General features: G+C 43.0%; 1 protein-coding gene across 1 annotated transcript in view; it reads left to right on the top strand.

Moving 5' to 3' along the window:
* Positions 1-740: 740 nt before the first annotated feature.
* Positions 741-20,114, top strand: part of TBPL1 (TATA-box binding protein like 1) — a 280,230-nt gene continuing 260,856 nt past the window's right edge. Inside the window, exons 1-2 of the mRNA XM_086927040.1 lie at positions 741-903; positions 2,051-2,242. The gene's annotated coding sequence lies outside the window, so the exon portion shown is untranslated. The remainder of the gene's footprint in view (positions 904-2,050; positions 2,243-20,114) is intronic.

The raw sequence follows: 20,114 nt of genomic DNA, 5'->3' as shown, positions 1-20,114 counted from the left end.
TCCTTGCCTCCTAAATGTGAAATTGTGCTTGCTGAATCTTATAATGCCTGCCTTCATTGCTTACTTGTACGCATAAAACAAGCATTGGCATAGCCAATAGGTCTCGCATTTGGGACCTTATAAGTGTTAAGCCTTGCAACAGTTGATGTTGTTGCACCAAGGATATTGCGCTGGAAAACTAAACACTCATAAGGTCCCAAAGGCGAGACCATCGGCTATGCCAATGCTTGTATTTTTTGCAGATGTATATAGCACAAACTCGACCGGAATGTATTGGAGCGCTTTATCACGGGCACTGGTTATGTTACACAAAGACACATTGGATTTTATTATTTGGTAGGCACGAGGGGATTAAGTGATTTGCCCAGAATCACAAGACGAGGAAGCGATCCCGAGGCTCGAACCTTAGCTTTCAACATCAAAGTCGGCCGTCTAACCTTAAGACCACATTCGCTCCCCCGAGAGTGTTCACTGAATATGTATGCATACACATAGTTAAGTCGAATGGAAGATTCATTCTGGCTTGATTCCTGGTTGCTTGGGGGTGTGGGCTGAAAATAAAGAAGATAATTTAATTTCAAATTAACGAATCTACGTGGTTTAATTATCGGAAGGATGCTACAGAAGACCTGACAACGGCATGTAGAAACCACAGCCAATAAGCACTTCCAAATTCTGTTCTGTGCGCTAGGATTGGCTTGGCATGCTCCAATCCCATGTCACGTTACACATTACGCTCCGCACCTAGACGACTTCTACAATACGTTCAGCCGTGGGATTCGTAGTTAGGCGACCCGGAAGTACTGACATTATGGCTGACATCCGTTAACAGATCAACAACGGATATTTGGCTGAATATGCGGACAGTCCGTGTAGGTAACGGACAGATGATCATCTTGTTTGGTATGTGTCTCTCGTTTTTAACTATAATGCTGAAGGTGGAAATTAGGTCCGGAAGAAATTGTCCCTTGTAAGACACGAATGTGTGTTTCCTTGTCCCTGTCCTTTCTCACGTAACGTGATTCTGTGCAATCGACCTCAAAAGTTCTTCACTGTGATACAAGCAGTGGATATTCTGCACTGCCATGTACAGTGCCATTATATTTAATATAATATGATCACTACGTTTGCACCATGGAAGCGATCTGTGCTTATCTCGGAGAAAGCTAGTTTTGTTTATGTTTTGCCTACCTTGGGATTTGTGCAGACTAACGGACGCTGTTACTACTCCTGCAATGTGTGATTCTCTCATTCATTTGAAAGCAAGATTACAAGAAGTATCATCATTGGTCCATCTGTTCTTTCCAATGGTTGCCTTGTTTTATGCCTTGTCGTGCGGTATCATATCGCTGAAAAATGTAACGTCATGCCCATGTTTAAAGTAAAGCAGGGCCAACCTCCTATTATTCGTGAGATTCACATACCTGCTAATTTACACAGTGCCACCGTGCGACACACGATATGGACTCCCTTCTCCCGGATAGGAGCAAATATCAAAAGGTGGCAGGGAAAACGAGGCTTTGAACTGCCGATGTCCATTAAAGGGTATGAAAACACCCCAGGACATAGGCACCAGCCTTGGCTAGCGTTTTTTGGAGTAGTGGCTTGCGGGCGAGGTGGGATTCAAAATTGCCTCGTAGGTACTTCTTGGCACGAGTCCCCGCCCCTCGGCACACTGAGATTGTTCTTCAAGTTGGCATGAATGCATTGTTGTTTTAAATAGGAAGTTAAAGGCGAACTTACTCTTCTGAATTCCAGTACACTTTCTGCAACTTTCATCACAAAAGCGGAGTGCTGCGATGAAGTCACTAATTTACACCTCCGGAGGTTGAACATGAAGTTTACTCAGATCTTTTGTTTATAGCTGTATGAGAAAAAAACGAATCGCGACTGGCTGATCCAACCACTCTATTAAGGTGATCCAACCACTCTATTAAGGTGCTTCAAACTAATGTAGCCAAGCCAGGAGAGAGAACGCGTCCGAATTGAACACCATGCAGATACATTCTTATTTTTTCCGCTGTAACTCTTTTGTCTTGTTTTCCGACAGGTGGAAGCTCTAGACTAACGTAGTAGAGCATCTGTTCACCGGCGCTGCAGTCATCGTGCCCACCCAATGACTCCTAGAGTACCAACAAGTAACTGCAAACATTGTATCTTTGTCTACTGCCAACGAATCTGAACTGGAGCTCTGCATCCCCTCAGATTGAAGCCGCCACCCCAACTGCTGTAGATACAGCAGGTAGGTACATACCAAGCGAGCTAGAGCTTGGACATGTGTGTGTGTGTGTGTGTGTAAGGCAAGCTGGGCACGTTGCCCTGGACTGTTACCGTTTGCAAACTACGTGCCACGTTCTGGACTGGCCCGTTAACATTTTGAGTTAGAAAAACATTGTGTGTTCTGTTTGCTGATGCACCTCCTCTTACCATTTGAAGTGGCACAATTCAGCTCTTTTTATAGTAGGAGGAGTAGATGGAGAGGTGATTGGGGCTCCGCTCTGCATTTATCAGCCGATGTAGGGTAACAGTCAGTTTAACTGCTTCTCTCCCTTCCTCCTTTGAGCAGGCCTCAAAAAATCATAAAAATGTAACGAGACCTGAACGTCTAGTGACATGAATAATCTACGCGACCTAACGGTAATGTACTTGACCTGTATTCTGGTCTGAAAATGTGTAATCCCACCAAAAATTCTATTCTACAAAGCCACATTTTTCTTCATTAACGCATATGAGATCACATCAAATATGCCGGTTCAGCATTTCTGCTGTAATAAAAACTATATTGTTTGATTAAATAGACTAAACTTTTGCTCCATGCTCAAGAAAATCCTAGCCCACCTATAGGGTACAATAACCCTTAACCTGCCTTTTAGTTTACTAATGGCATTGTCATCGGAGCGGGGCAAAACTTTCCTCAGTTCATGTTTAAAAACTAACTTAAAAAAAAAAATTTACTAAAGCATGCTTTGGTAGTACACTGACATTTTACAAACAGCATACTCTCAATTAAAATGATCACAAACTTTCCCACTAACATGCAGTTTTACTGATAAAACTATAGTCTAAACAATAATCTGGAAATTAGGTTTCAGCAAAAATGTGTATCATTTGCACATCGCCAAGTAAAGTGTTGTAATTTGTTTTCATCCAATTAAAAACTTTTTTCCATCACATAATTACAAAAACTGCATGTTGGTGGCTAAGTTTGTGATAATTTCAATGGAAAATATGCTATTTGTAAACGACAGTGCTCTACCAAATCATGCTTTAGTAATATATTTATTAAAAGTAAGGATTTAAACATGAACTGAGAAACATTCCTGGCAGGATCTGATGACTGTGCTATTAGATAACTGAAAAGAGGGCCATGCTTATGTGTACCCTATATGTGGAGCTAGATTCTTATTACACATGGAGCAAAAGTTATGTCTATTAAATAAAATTGTTTTTTGCCCAACAGAAATGCTGAACCTGCATATTTGAAGGTGCTCTTGTGATAATCATCATCATCAAACCTTTTATTTCGGCTAAAAGCCATAACAAGTTAGTCACAGAAATATAATTACATTTCAATAAAAACATCATGCAAGTATCCTACTTACAGTAGGTTAAAATCAACATTGGATAAAATTAATGAATGTTAGATAAAACCATTCTTCTAGACCTAATACCAAAACGATTGTCCTATGGTACAGGTATTCTTCATGGGAGTATAAATTCATATTTAGGTAAAACAAATTAATGAACAGGCCATGTAAATAGCAATATCCCCAATGTCGAAGTTAGTGGAATACTACATATAGGATGATAGGACGGCACGTAAGCCTTTTGTGCCTTTTACTACGGGCTGGCAATCCTGGGAAGCGAGTTGTCCATAGCCGCCTTCCTCTGATTCAAGCACAGAGCAAATAACGCAACACTGCCAATGCAAGTAATTCCCTAGTGTCATTGGTAACCAGTTAACAACAGGGCGCTCAACTCAAATCAAGGGAAAGTTACACAGAAAGTCTCTCACGGTGCTACTAAGGGGAGGGGTATGGTTACCAAACATATCCACTCAAAAGAATCTATACTAAAACTTCAAAGTGTTCTCCCTGAGCACTCTGAACCAAATTCACAAATACATTGTTATCTGAGCAAAAGTGGTAATCCAAGTTTTCAAAAAGATAGACTGCAGGAGGGCAATACAATTCCAGTCCTTATATTGATCCAGTCAACAAAGTCCTTGTATCCAAGATAGGCTTTATTCTTCCAATGTTCACATAAAAACAAAAAACGCAGCCAACACGTGTTTCGTCGTGCTATGTAAAGCACAAATAACTTCCTCAGGGCTGTCCTACACGATCCCAGCAGAAATCCTCTGCTCGTCCATAAAAAGTACCCCCAATTAGTATCCGCATATTTGTTATCCAACGCCGTAATTATATGATCATCAATTCACCGTGTGTCCTCTATATCTCATTCGTGGGAATGACATATAGAGGACACAAAGTGAATTGATGATCAATCCAGAATAGTAAGGGTTTAAGTTGAGCCCCTAGGTGTATAGGTTTGAGGGCTAGGTCGAATCTTAGTGGGGTGATAAGGAAACTTGAAGGAAGTGTAAAAAGGTGCCGTATAAAATTATTAACTCTTGTCAACACCTCTGCTTGGGCATGGCCCCAGATCTCTGCTCCATAAAATGCCGATGCACCAGCTATTGATCTATACATGGAAATGACCAGAGACAGTGTGCCTCCTGAGGCAGCCCTATATTTTCTCCCTATGGCAGAGGTTTGCAATTGGAGGATCGCTTTGCATTTCTCTAATTGGGGGACCCCACGTCTGGTTATCACTTAACCTAACTCCTAGATAATCAAAGTTTGGGACTTTTTCAAGGCTGACCCCGCCTATATACACTTGTCCTCTATATGTTCTGTGGGGGTTAATAGTCATAACTTTAGACTTTGAGGAGTTTCGTTCAAGGCCTCTTTCCTCACAGGAGACAAAAGAGTTTCATTCTGCTTGCAGCCCCCTTGGAGTGCGTGAAATTAGCAAAATAGTTTACGTACACCTGCTAATTTAGGGGCGTCATGTTTGAAGTCCATCTGTCTACATACTGCTCCATTTATGTGGAGGCTAAATAGAGTTGGGGGAACGACACACTCTTGTCTTACCTCTTGGTTGATCTCAATCTTGTCTGACCGGTCCCTTGTATTATTCCACCTGACCTTAGCATAGGCGCTTGTATGTAAGACTTTCAGTATCCTTAGTAAGTTAGGAGGAATATCATATCCATCCAATACCTCCCACAATTTTTCCCTTGGGACCAGGTCAAATGCTGCCTTCAAGTCTATGAAGGTGACATATAGATGGTCACGCTTTACGGTGACATATTTCCAAGATATCACCTTGAAGCAGAGGACCTTGTCCAGTGTGCGAATCTTGGGTCTAAACCCGGCTTGCGCCTCTTCAAAGATGTTGTTCTCGTCTATCCAATCATTACATTCAAACAACGCCTGCCTGCAGAAAAGTTTCTAGGTGTTGTTCAAGAGGCTGATAGGTCTATAATTTGAGGGGTTTGATTTTTCTCCCTTTTTAGGTCTCGCCTATGCAGTGCGCATGCGCTGCTAAGGCAAAAAGACCTTTTGATATCGCTGCGGCTTTTCAACCTTAACCGTGCACGCGTTCCATTGCCTTCAATGGCAACGCGCACAGTGATTTACTTGCGGGAGTGCGCAGCGCCATATGGGAGCAATTATCGCTCCTGGCGCTGCTCACTCTCGCAAGTAAAACTCACTCGCCCCCTCCTCTTGCCCCTCCCCCTGCTGCCCACTTGTTTGTAAAAAGCTGCCACCCTGTTGAAGGTGGTGGACTGAAAGTTGGAGGGTGGGACCGTGGGGGGAGCAGGCGCTAGATTACGTAAGCCGCTACAATTCCTCATATGTTTATGAATGGAAATGCCAGATTGCAAATCCTTCATGGCACCAAAACAAAGTTGGAGCAATTTTTAAGGAGATGTTGGGTGGTCACTGACTGTACTGTGGTATTTGATTCGGAGCTAGTTGAATCGTCATCTTATTGGGCCATGCCCATTACTGCAGTGGGGGTCACGCAGTAGGATACAAAGAGCAATGGTAGAAAGAGGTAAATGAGCAACAAAATGAACATGTAAGAAATGGCTTCCATAATTACACGCCCTGCCTTTGTCCCGTGCATACATGGCCCCCTCTGCAAAGCAACACTTATTGGTTTCTGTAGACACTGAAACCTTCCAAATATGACAGGTAGACCTGTTAGTTAGAGACTAAATCAGTTCCCGGATCAATAACCTATAAGGCTGAACTGGGTCAAATTGACTGTGGCCCGAGCAGCTGCTTCTGCTGCCTGTCTGAGCCTTCGGTTACTTTCTGTTCCAAGAGGTTCTCGGAAAAGGCAGCAACTATCTCATATTGAGGCGTTAAGTGTAGAAATTGTATTTACTCAAGAATTTACTATAGCTCTAGGTGTCTTCCCATGGCTTCTTCACAGTGCTGGAGAAAGTATTCATGTTTATGGATTAGTAGGAGCCAAACCAGTTGTAGGGCACCCACCCTGCTGTAATTTTCGCTCACTAACACCATATTTGTAATTAGTCACAGTCCCACGCTGCTAGCAAGACATCTGCAGTCCGCGAAATGAGACACAAACCCCCCTTCTGTCCTCCAGTGGAGCTTGGCTTTCTTGTATTTTAAACACAAAGTATTACACAATATGAAACTTCTTTGTGCGGTTCACAGGACTTGCTAAAATGTCTGATGCTCTGTAAGAGTAATTTAAAGTTATCAAGCTTTTTCCGGAAGTGTGCCAGTGTTGCCCTCGTGCTATTTTATTATTTTTATTTTTTAATTAGTGATGTAGCACATCATGGCTCAGGAGTGTCAAAGCGCTTTACATAAGAGAAGGTGCCATAATGAGCCTGACTCATTGCCTTTGACCTCATACAAGATTGTGTAGCTATGAACAGCACTTCGGTCAGAAGATAACAAATAATGGTACAACTGAAAAAGTAATTGGTGGGATTAGGGAAACCATGAAAGAGAGCCATGAACATTTACTAGTACCCAGTCAAGCTTTGATTATCTCATAAAAATAAGTGGGGGAGCTATGCAAAACTTTGTCTGGGTGTTTGTGAACAATACAGCATTATCCATGACGACATGATGCATGCATACTGGTCACACCCTTGAGTATTGCTCTTTGTAAACTCTGCTCAGAAACATCCTCCATTTTGGTTGATCTTGGTGTGCAGGGTAAACTATACGCTGCTCTTCTCCACCCTACTCCAATCAAAATTGCTTGTTAGTAAGATGAAAACAAACTTGAATAGAGCATTGCAGGGAGCTTTGTGACCGTGTGGCAGGCCAATAATTATGCCCCAACGCAAACATCATTCTGTATAAATGTTATTGTTAAAACCCTGAAGGGTGCCTTGGAATAACTGAAAGCAAGTTCTCCTATGAGTTGACGTATTCCTAAAGAGGGTGTGTCGACAGCCCGAGCAAGCAAAATACACTTGATGGCTCTAGCTATATTGTGTTGTTTAATACTAGACTAAAAACATTAAGTGCTTTCCCATATATTTTTTGCCCTATTATTTATTTCCAAGGGCATACATTGCACACTTTCCCAGAAGTAATTTATTTGTTATGTGGAGTTGTCATAAAAACTTCACATTTCGCCCATGAGCACAAAATGAAATGTGTTTATAAGCAATGACATACATAAATTTGGATTAATATGTGGTAGTGCAAAACATTTTTTGTAGTCAATCATTTTTGTCACAAAATAGGCATTCTTTACAGAAAATGCATACATCTAGGGATTATAGACTTATGGCTATAACTTATGACCTTCTGAGCGTCACAAAATCCCACAGAGCACCCAGAGTAAACAATGAAAATGTTATATTTCTGGATGTATTTTGCTTCTCCCCTAATCATGCTCCCGTAATCGTTTTGCAGACAGATATTCTGCTCAGTCAGGGTTAGAGGAAGCATGCTTCTTTTTCTATTTTTTTTCCATGTAGAGAAATCAGTCTCCCTGCACCTGCTGAGTAGCGATGAGCAAACAAATGTATTTTTTTCCTGAAACTGTCACTAAGACATTGGGAAAATTGTGTCAAGAGTAAATTACACAAAATGCACTTTAGGGTATCTCAAGTGAAAGATAAATGTCACGGTGTACCTCGTGTTCAAAGTCACTCTAGGTACGAGCAAGCTGATTGGCTTTAGCAGGAAATGTCTCCTGCAACACATTTCCTGCTCAAGCTAGTCTCCTGCAAGATATTTTCTGCTTAAACCAGTCGATGCAACAAGAAAGTGTGCAAACGTGTGTGGTCTCACTACAGACACCTATTTAGAGGTATGTTGCAGACCGCATTGTATGCAGCACTCCACTGTCACAACTTGTTCTTCTCTATCACTCCTTTCCTCCCGTTTCACCCTCTTGTCCCCATTGTTCTCATTTCCCTTCTCCCCACACACCGCTCACCCACCTTTTTGTCTCCTGACCAAGTCGGCCTTTTTAGGTCTCTGCCTACGCAGCGAGCATGCGCTGCATTGGAGGAGACCTAATGCCATTGGTCCCCTTTTTAAGCCACAACAGTGCACGAGTTCCATTGCCTTCAATGGCAACGCGTGCACGTGTGGCTATTCCTTTGCGGGCTCGAGCGCCTACACCATATGTTTGTAACTAACTTGCAAACATATGGTGTGAGCGTTCATTCCTGTAAGGGAAGCAAGCCAGGCCCTCTCCTGTCTCCCTCCCCCCTGCTGCCAGCGCGAGGGCAGCAAGCTTGTTTAATGCAGTTTACGAAATAACCAAATGCACATAAATACAACTATTGAAATACAAACTACTTATTTGCACAAGCACTGGTAGGGAAATACCTCAGGAAAGTGACCATAGTTACCAGTGGCGCTGTGGTTGTGTTTGGGGGAATCCCCTCCCTCTTCAGCAGCCGCTTACTCCCTCCTCCTCCCAACACTGCCTTCGCTGTTTTGCCGACCTCCTCCCGCTGCTCCCGGGGGTCTCCCCGCTCCAACATGGCCACCAAGAAGGCGGGCTCCCGGCTAGAGATGATCATTAGAATTAACACAATTGCCAGAGTTTCTCTTGAAGCTGCTTTTTTTAGTATCTGTAAATTATATTTAGAAAATCATTAAAAAAAAATATGCGCAGTTGTTGAAAAAGAACACTAAAACCCTGCTGATTTGTACATGGTGACGTTTATGAGTTTTAGGATAGTCCAGGCAGTGTCAAATTCTTAATCGTTAGATAGCTCATTCAATTGCTGCACCTGCTGCAGAAATCTTTGTGACCTGAACTTAGTAAGTCTAAATTCTGAAGGAGCTTACTGCCTTTTATCCTTTCAAGGTCTACACAAAGTAGTATTGTTGAGTTGCAAAATAGTAATACTTGTTATTGGTATGCTGCAATGCATCAGAATGTGGCAGAAAGTGCTGTTTAAAAGGTAATCTTTGCTGTTGGCAAAAATGAGTTATGACGGCTAGCAACCTAGGAGAGTGCACTTCATCAATTCCTCAATGATAATTTGCAACATAGTGGGCGAGGGAAGGTAGCTTGTTTTAACCTTTTCCATGCTCATGACGGAGGCGCTCCGTCATGAGCCTCGGTTGAGCTGTGCTCATGACGGAGAGGTCCCGTCATGGCCCGCTCGGCGCGCCTGCGCGGCGCGAATTCCGCGCCTGTGCTGGACGTTCCATTGAGCAAGCGAGGCCATGACGGAACCGCTCCGTCATGAGCACAGCTCAACCGCGGCTCGTGGCGGAGCGGCCCCGTCACGAGCATGCGAGCGCCGCTCTGCCCCCCCACCCCCCTAGCGCTGCGGCGGAATTGCCGCCGCAGCGAAGGGGTTAAAAGCAGGTGGCTGGGGCAATCTTTAGCATTATAAATTGTGAGCAAAGTCGGAGTGCAGGGCATTAACCACAATGCTATCATACAACAATTAGCAACTTGGGGTAAATTTACCAATTCTAATCAAATCAGCTGGCTAAGCTGTATAGCATGATGTGCTAATATATTTTCGATAAAGACATCTGTAAACTGCAGAGGGGAGCTGTACTGACTCTTTAAATGAGCTCTCCTTCATTGCCACCAACTTTAACATATCTCTCCTGATCCCTCTACAAAGCTGTATTAACCTGTGCATTTTGTTAACCACCGTCATTGCGCATCAATATCATGTCAGAGGGAGCAGTGGATGAGCCAGATACATAACAAGCATTGGCATAGCCAATATCTCTCACCTTTGGGACCTTATAAGGGTTTAGCCATGCAACAGTTGATGCTGTTGTACCAATGATATTGTGCTGGATAACTAAATACTTATAAGGTCCCAAAGGCGAGACCTATTGGCTATGCCAATGGTTGTTTCATTATCTCTCTGACTTATCCCTCCCCCTTTTCGTGCAGTCTCTTCCATTCCTTCTAGGGCTTGCGTTGACAAATATATTTTGGTTTTTAGTAATCCTTTGTTGACCGGTTGCGTCATTGACATTTTCTTCCTCCCCTTTAGCGTATGGCAGTGTGTCATCCCACTTTAGCCTTCGGCTAACCTCACTGTCTGTATTCTGCACATAATACTTCTTACTTCCAGGGACTGTAATAGCAGTGGGCACTTCTCAAACTAAAGCTTCCAAACCAATGATTTGTTTTATATTGACATGTGCCCGGTAGCTCCCTAGCAAAGCTTTGCAGAAAACAAAACCAGCATTGACAATGATAAAAGGCAAGCAGACTGTGCCGGATCTGTTAATGATGCCAATACTTATTTTATGCCATTCTAATGGTTTCAGCATACATGCCCCTGTCGATACTCTCTGTACTGCATTATTATCCTACAAGAAAGCTAAGCAACCCGGGAAGAAGCGTGCAGCAGATGCAAGCATGCATTACCCAATCACATTGCATGACCCAGGGTGTAGTAATTGTATAGCTATTCAATCCCTGGCGATGCAGCACCCACGATATTGTGCTGCATGGCTAAACACTCATAAGGTCCCAAAGGCGAGACCTATTGGCTATGCCAATGCTTGTAGAAGGGTATGATAATTCATCCATGCCATGTAGGCGGAATGGAGTTACCTTTTAAGATGCTTTTACATACATCGTTCAGGTATGGTGCCCAGATGTCTAGTTGGAACAAGAAGGGATCACCTGGTACACGTCCATCCCAGGCGCCTTTTCTTTTTTCATTAGCTTTACTGCTAGATGGATTTTGACAATAGTAATGGTAAGATTGAGTTCTGGTGCGACGGATCTACTATACTCCTCATGAATTGCGTTTCCCATTGAGGTACTCTTGGTCGCTAGGGGAGACTTATTGAATTATTTTGGTTCAATTTGCTTTTATACAGGCCACTAAAGTGTGAGACCCATATATCAAGTTTTATAGTATATTCCAGGTGGTTAGCACCAGAGAGGAGTTAACGGAAATTAATTTCCAGAAGGACTTGTGGTCTCCCTTCTCTAGTGTTTCTACCATAAGTAACCACTGTTCCTCCTTCCACTCTTGGCCTTTTCTTAGGTGGTTTTGTACTTATTTCTGGCATCTGAAATTTCAGCTCTTTCACCCTTATTGATCGCACATAATAAGAGGGATTTATCTAGACTGCAAGATTTTGAATACCAGGAGGAGATTTTGTAGGAGATTAGGAGCTGCTTACTATGGTTACCCCCACTTTTTGCTGGTGTTTCACTGATTTATCGACTTTAGTCTGGCTGGGGCCCTGCTAACCAGGAACCCATCCTAGCTGCTTCCGCTCTAAACTGAATGCATGCACATTAGGTACACTCCAGATTGGTTACTGGGTTACCCTTGTGAGTCCCTAGTATATGGTACCTTAGGTACCAAGGGCATAGGTACCCCAGTTTCCTATCAAGGGCTGAAGCATGTCTTATGCCACCCCTGGAAAACCTTCCAAAATGGCACCACTGGTCTGCTACTGCAGCCTGGGTAAGGTGGTGCATGCACCCCATACTAAGATATAGGTTACCTATATCTACCTATATAGACAGACCCATAGAAACCTATAAGTCACTCCTATGGCAGGCCTTAACAATCATGAAGGCAGAGTGCTTGGTTTTGTGTGAGACGGTGCCCAAGCATGAGCTGAGCCCCTCTGCAGCTTTCGGAATCCCTTCCTTATAGCTGTTCTGTGATACAGCCATACCATATACTCTTAAGTGCATTATAACCTTGCGGTAAATGCTAACTTTGGAATGGCTGCATCAAAGCATGTTGTGTTTGGCGTCAAACACTTTGGAATCCCCCCACCCCCCGGCAGTCCTGGCGGTGGGGGTAGAATTTCACCCTTCTACAGGGAGAAGACATCTACACACTTACCTGACCGGTAATAGTTTAAAAGAGCCCCAGCATCACAAAATGGATGTTGCTGCCACAGACACAAGACTGACCTCCTGCTGCTGGATGAAACTCAAAGCAGGGGAGGCCTGGACAATACGTTTCCTGCCCAGGGAGGTGTAACCTCCTCCCCAGACAGGCTTTAGTGTATTGGGGCAGGGTGGGTGCATTCAGTGAATGCTTTTCAGACAGTGCCTGGGGCACACAAGGTGTCCCTGTGCATACCCCAGTTCAAACTAGTTGCTGGGGCACTCAACCCCAGCTCTGGCGCGAAACTGGACAAAGGGGAAGGGGTGTAACCACCCCCTCTCCAGGTCCTTCCATAGGTGAGACCTTCGAGTTAGTCCAGCCCCTAAACTTAGTATAAGTATAGGAACCCAGTCTCTAGGACTTTAGATTAATCTGGATGAAACTCTGCAAAATATATCCTGGAACTTCAACATTATATTTCTACTAGAAGACGGAAGGATCTCCCTTTGAGTCAAGTAGTGACTCCCCTGTTCAAACAGGCACCAAAGAAGCATCTTGCCGGTCTGCATTTCCAAGGCTCCCACCGGAACCCGAAGGTTTTGCGACACAGGACACAGACTTCCCTACATCTCTGAGGCCGACACGAGATCACAGCAAAGCTGAGGCCCGCAGCCATCACGAGAGACGCGCGACCGGAACTCCTGGATACGTGCATATTTGCAAGTGCACCTACTTCTCAAGCTTTTCCGAAGTTGTGCAATGGGCTACTTGTAGTCCAAGCCCTGAGCACCATTTGCACCGAAGATTGTGGGCCTACACTCCACGAGTGTTCCGTGGGCCCACTTCTAGCATTTCTGCTCGAGGCCCCTTCGCGATCCCTGGTCCGTCAACTGGTGGGTCCCCACGAAGGTAACGCTTTTGTTTCTTTGGCTGCTCTGGTTGCTCTAGACGTGTCCTGAATCCCCTCTAAAGGGTGAGTCCCTCTGACCTGGCTGGTCTGCCCCGAAGCCAATCTTTGCTTTCTGCATGGGTTGCTGTTGCCAAGGCTTGTTGAGTCCAATCCAGAAAATGACACCTCAGCTCTCGACATCCGATGTGGGACAGCTCGAATCCAGCTCCTGGTTGTCGTGGCTGAAGAGTCAAGCTTCACCTCCTGCACCTGAAATCACCCGACATCAGTGGGCATCTTCTTGTTGCCTCCCTGGTCATGGGCAAGTGACCCAGACTCTGCCCCCTCTGCTTTCAGCTTCTTCAGACCTTCGATCCACCCAGACACTTTTCATCTGGTCGCCTGCAGCACTTCTTTGCAGCTCTCGATAGGAAACCACGCAGAAACCCAACACAAAAAGACACCTATGCACCCTGCTTCCCTGGGTGAGGCAACACGAGTACTTCGGTGCTCCCGTGGGTCTTAACTCTCGAACTGTCCAGTACTAAAGGGGTTTGTTCCTAATCCACTCCTAAGTGTCCTTTATCTTTATCTTTTAAATTCTAACCACAACTTTCTCCATAGAAGTCAATGGTGATTCGCGGCTGTATTTAGACACTGCACGCGTCCCCTGTGGGTCTCCTGCGTCCCTACCATGGGCGGTTCCTGCTGGCCCCAGCGGTTCTACAGGCCCTATGCCTGGACTCTATGACTGTAGTGGTACTTATACCACTTTTTTAGTATATGGTTTGTGAGGCCCCTAATGCAAACCGTATACCGTGCTAATTTACTGTGTGCTAAATAAGTTTCCTCTATGTACTTTTGCCTCTAGCCTCATAAAGAGACTAGAGGGATGTGTTTAGATTAAATCCATATATTTTATATATATATATACCTGGTTTGGTTCTCCTTTCATTTGGTCAATCACGAGATTATAGACTGGTAAAACAAGCTGCTTTACATTCCTTCAAGACTTAGCCTGAAGAATGCTCTCCACACCTACCACTAGGATAGCTTTCGATATAGGTTGTCTTTAAACCTACCATCAATAAGGGTCGTTTGGACTAGTGCTAGGTGCCCACTAGAATAGTGGACAGCATATGCCAGGCCAACTTCTAACAACTTTTGGTGAGCCCCTCTTTTTTTTGGTTCTTAAAGCATGATCTTCATGTGCCCATACGTTCTGAGTGTATAGAGGCAAAGTTGCTACTACCTATGTCTGTAAGTACTACCTGAGAACATTTTTGCACAAAACAATTATATAAGTGTATCATTTACTTTGTGTCCGTCTTCATGGCTGCCCATTTAATATTTCTTAAATTAGCTGTAGGGACCATAGAAGAGATGAGGTGTTCACTACTTGGCTAATTTTGCGTCGGCAAACACAATCATGGAGAAGGATGGACTTGGGGTTTGGTGGTCACTATCCGGTTTGGGAACCACATTCATATTCTAGAAGTCTGTCCATAACTCGTTATTCACAACGATGTAATCGATTCGTGAGATGCTAAAGCCTCTTTTAAAGGTTGGATGAGGGGGGCAATCAGACTTATTGTTCCCATTAATCACTCTTAGGCCATGGTCAACAATCAGGTCAACAATTTGGACATGTGATAATCAAAAAAAGGCAGCTCTGTAAAATAAAATATTTGCCTAGGATCACACAATTTGGGACCAGGTTATGGGTAAAGTGCATTAGTTAGGTTAAGTAGATTATTCAAGTCAGATCAGATCAGAATATACTTTATTCGATTTCAAAACATGTTAAAATCATAAGTCACAGTATTAAATATTAATTAAAATTGAGGATTCAAAGAACAAAATTACATATACTGGTTCTATTTTAAAACCTTTCCATCAAGTTTATGTCCATTTGTATAAAAGTAAAAAAAAATTATTTTATATGCCCAAATAAACAACCTTCTGATGTACCTGATGGTGTGGCTTGTCATCCTTGATCAAAACGAGAGGATTCCGTGGATATATATATATATATATATTCACTGAAAAAACCATAGGTTATAGGCCATATATAGTTAGGAATTTGCATTTACAAAACCTTGAAAATTCACTGAAAAAACCATTGGTTATAGACCATATATAGTTAGGGATTAGCCTTTTCAAAACCTTATTTTACTCACACAAAACCATTGAAATTTCATATATAGTTAGTTCCACTAACTATATATCGCGCACCCGCAATCCACTGCTGATGATGTCACATATTACATCATTCATGACATGGTTAGTGACATCACTGATGACATCTCAAATGACATCACTGATGACAACATCCAGTGACTGTATGTTTCTGTAAAGTTAAAATATGTCTTACATATTGAAGAATGAGTGGATGTATAAGTGTCTGGATGAAGGATTTAGTAGCTGCATGACTGACTGTATGAGTGAGTGATTAAATGTGTCTCACTGAGTGCATGGGTTAGTGACTAAACTGTTTTAATTTGTGCATCATTATATCTGTTGTTCTACAAACTGCTGCATATGTTGATCAGTAGCTATATGAGTAACTGTATGGGTTATTCATTGGTTGTCCAAGTATTTGTATGGGAAACTGAGTGTGTGTGTATGGGTGGCTGGGAGGTGTGTGACTCTGTACATAGTTGTGTGAGTAGTTGATTCACTATATGTATGGGTTCAAAAGTGCATGTGGAAACAGCTGTATGGGCGGTTGACTGTGCATGAGTGTATTAGTGAGTGAATGGATATCTCAGTGCTACATGTCAAAGTAAGTACATATGTAAAACACAGTACATGTGAGAGTTGACATATATAAATAACTGTGCATAAGAGCCAGTGAATGTGTGAGTGGCTGTATGGATCATTGTGAACATGTATCAGGGATTGTATAAGAGAGTAAAGTAAATATGTGTTAGTATATGTTTGAATAAGTAAGGTGTGTATAACTGTATAGTTGAGAAAATGGAGGTGTGATTGATTTTTTCCATAACTGACTAGGTGTGTGAGTAACTCCATGGATGAGTGACAGTCTGTGACTGTCTGTTTACACTGATTGTATCTAAGGTTATATTAGAGTCTGAAGAGGTTCATGGTATTATCACATGAATGATATCATCAGTGATGTGATCAGTCATGTCAAATGAGATGTTATCAGTGATTTTATCAGTGATGTCATTTGAGATGTCATCAGTGATGTCATTTGAGATGTCATCAGTGATGTCATTTGAGATGTCATCAGTGATATCATCAGTGATGTCACTAACCATGTCATGAATGATGTAATATGTGACATCATCAGCAGTGGATTGCGGGTGCGCGATATATAGTTAGTGGAACTAACTATATATGAAATTTCAATGGTTTTGTGTGAGTAAAATAAGGTTTTGAAAAGGCTAATCCCTAACTATATATGGTCTATAACCAATGGTTTTTTCAGTGAATTTTCAAGGTTTTGTAAATGCAAATTCCTAACTATATATGGCCTATAACCTATGGTTTTTTCAGTGAATTTCATTGTTTTTTTAATAGCAAATATCAAAAGCTGTCAAATGTCAAGTACGTGATAGGTAAAAACTTTTTCGTGTTTATGCACGCTGATGTGCTTTGAACGCTGCCCCCCCCCTCTTTTCTCTTAGTAGTACTCTCTCTTTGCAGATAGTGAAGAGTAGTTAACGCAGGCCTTTACCCCCGTTGTAATCCGTCGTACCTGCTTGTCTCTCCATTTGATTGATTGTTATCCAAGCATTTACTGTTTTACAATTGATTCTCTTTGGTTCATTCTCTATTTACAAACAAGCACAAAGTCGCAATACTCTGTTTAGTCTTTGCAGATAGTGAAAAATCGTGAAAAATAGTGTAAAAAAATAAAATTAATCGAGCAAAATCAGTAGGCCACTAATGGGATCTCTTTGTGACCTCGCTAAAATAGAAATATTAGGAACAACCCTTCATGAGAAATACGAAAATAGTGAGATAAACTGAGCTCCACACCATGAGGGCTGCAAGACAGCTTGGCTCCATCACCCACCCCGCCCAAAATAACGACAAACCCTATGCAAATATTAAAAATAAATACAACACACCAGCAAAGAAACAGGGTAAAACATTTTATTAAATAACTATTTACATAACTATTTTATACTTTTTATTGCCCGATCCGGCTAGCTCAATCGATCGAGCATGAAACTCATGCACTCTGATAGCAAGCGTTGCTACTGATGCTATGCAGACCAAAACTGGTTTTCAGTTTGTACATTTTTCTAGATTTTTCAATCCAAGGTTGGTTGAGTTTGTAGAACGATGGCTTCAGATTTTCAACATACGGTGTGGTGGCGCGGACTGGGAGGGGGCGGTTCGCTCCTGCCCCCTCCCCAAGTAAGATTTTCATACGTGAAAGTACGTTAATGGTTTTGGTCCCTGAGTTGCTTCGATGTCACTGCCATTCTCAAATGGCATAAGTTCTGGATGTTGGGTGCCATAGTTCAGAGTTCTGACCAGCGCTTGTAACACTGTCTGAAGCTTATTTCCACCTACTGCAGCTTCACTATTCTCAAAGTAAGTGAGGGTCGTTTGTGGACCTGACTGCATTTGAAAACAATGTGATATGGTACCTCCCTAAACCGCTTGACGGAGGCCCCCGAGGGGCGGTGTGATGGCACGGACTCGGAGAAGACGCTTGGCTCCGACCCCCTCCCCAAGTCTTATAGCACCGGTTTAGCCTGAGATCGCCCCCGACATAGGCGGCCGGCTCCCGGGGTCCGGCGGAACTTTTTGCCTTTTGATGACTCTTCTATTCTGGACCTTGTCCCACAATCCGTTTGACTTGAAGACACGCTGTAGTGGGGCGCCCCTTTACCGTTTTAGTTGCCATTCCGCCCGCTTTTGCTACACTGTGCCTCTTCCGCCATTCAGCTGTTTACCGCCCGCTCTTGCGACTACAGCGTCTCGCTCACCATGTAGTTGAGTTGCTCCCGCTCTTGCGATGCAACGATAAGCGACTGCCACAGGACTCTCAAAATGGCGGCCGGCTCTTCAGATTTGGGCGTGGTCCACTAAAATGGCCCTGGGACACCTTGGAACTCGGACGCTTCCCTGATAGGGCTTGGGTCCCATTCTCGAAAGCGTCCCCTCAGCCGTGAAGATTCTACAAAAGTCTTGGGAGCCCCCGACTCCCGCAGGCTTCTGGTGGGGAGCGGCTGCCATGTTTGCTCGTGGAATGGCCACGATGGACCTACGAGATGGTAGTGCTCTCATGCTGACGCCAGCTTTAGTCTGAAACATCCAGACACACTGTAGACTACCAATTCGATCAGTTCCGGTATAGCCCCAACATGACCCGGTAGAGAAGAACTTGCCCTCCCCTCTTTGACTGATGGTTCTTGTTGCCTGTCCCCTCTGTTGTCATTTTACAGAACTTTTTGGACTGCTGAAAGGGGTTGTGTTCCGAACGCTGGTTGGTGGAGACATTTTGACTATATTCTTGACCTACGTTGTCGCGTAATGCGTTATATGACACGCCGCGTTAGCGCATCCGGAAGTGATCCGGGGCGCGGCGCGCAGCGCGTAACGTAAGCATAACAGGTCATGTGACTTGTTAATAAAACTTTTTATTGGTTCATTTTACTTTTGTTATTTTAATAATGAAAAGCTTGGTCATATGACCTAAAAAATACGCTTTATATTGATTTCGAACTTTTTTTTTTTTTAAACATATATATTATAATATTCCAGGCTAATGTACTTTCCCGGAAAATTTACAACTGTCCTGCAAGTAAAATATATTCCTTTTTCGAGAAAAAGGGCGTTTCTTCGTTCCATGACGGAGCCGTTGAGTAAAAGAGACTCGGCCTGCTGTCTTAGTCGCCGATACGCCTGATTATCAGATTCTTATCGATCACTTTATGTTGCAGGAGTGGAAAACACAACTGCCCTTGACCATTTATCTTTACTGCGTTCCTACATATTATACCTTTTATCCGTCATGTAATTGGACTGCTTTATTTCACTTGCCTTTTACTGATTCGAAAACAGTGACTAAAAGTAAAAACTTTACCAATGTAAATACTACTACCATGTTTTGTTTTAAAAACCTTTATTGTGAAAATGTCAGTATACAAATACGGGCCTATAACCACGTGGGCCGGCCACGGAGCAAACTGAAATCGTATATGATGAGGAGACATTTACATTATAGAGGAACGTAACGAGCGGGCCATTAGGTTGCAAGAACTAAGGTGTCTAACAGTTGCGGAATCGGTGGACGTACATTTTGTAATTAAAATAAGACAGGGCCACTTACAAAAAAAATCATCTAGATAAACATTTGCGGGCAAGTACCATGGGTGACGTTAATTCGAACTTTCAATACTACAGTAATCAATAACACATCAGAACTTAATATCAATAGGGATGTCAAAATATTCAATCAATTCTCATCCTCGCCCGCTATGAGCATCAAAACTGCATTCATATCTCGTGATATCAAAGTTGTTCAACCAGTACACAACAAGGAGTTACGAGTCCCATTTATACCGGCGCCATTTTGGGCGAGGCCGGGCAGGTCCAAGATATAGTCAAAATGTCTCCACCAACCATCGGCCAGACCAGAACCCCTTTCGGCCCTTTATGCTACAAGATGGTGTCTTCCATTCAGAAAATATTGTTGGCAGCATTTTGAAAGGAAAGATAAACAGCCGTTCTCCTAGTGAGTCTCACATTGTTACATTTAGGAAGAATGTTGAAGAGTAGTATGTGGAAAATCTGAAGCCATTTTTCTACAAACTCTCAATCAGCCTTGGATGGAAAAAAAAATCCTGAAGAATGTACAAACTG

Source organism: Lissotriton vulgaris, chromosome 6 (assembly GCF_964263255.1).
Source record: "Lissotriton vulgaris chromosome 6, aLisVul1.2, whole genome shotgun sequence".
Lineage (NCBI taxonomy): Eukaryota > Metazoa > Chordata > Amphibia > Caudata > Salamandridae > Lissotriton > Lissotriton vulgaris.
This window is presented reverse-complemented; position numbering and strand designations above follow the sequence as displayed.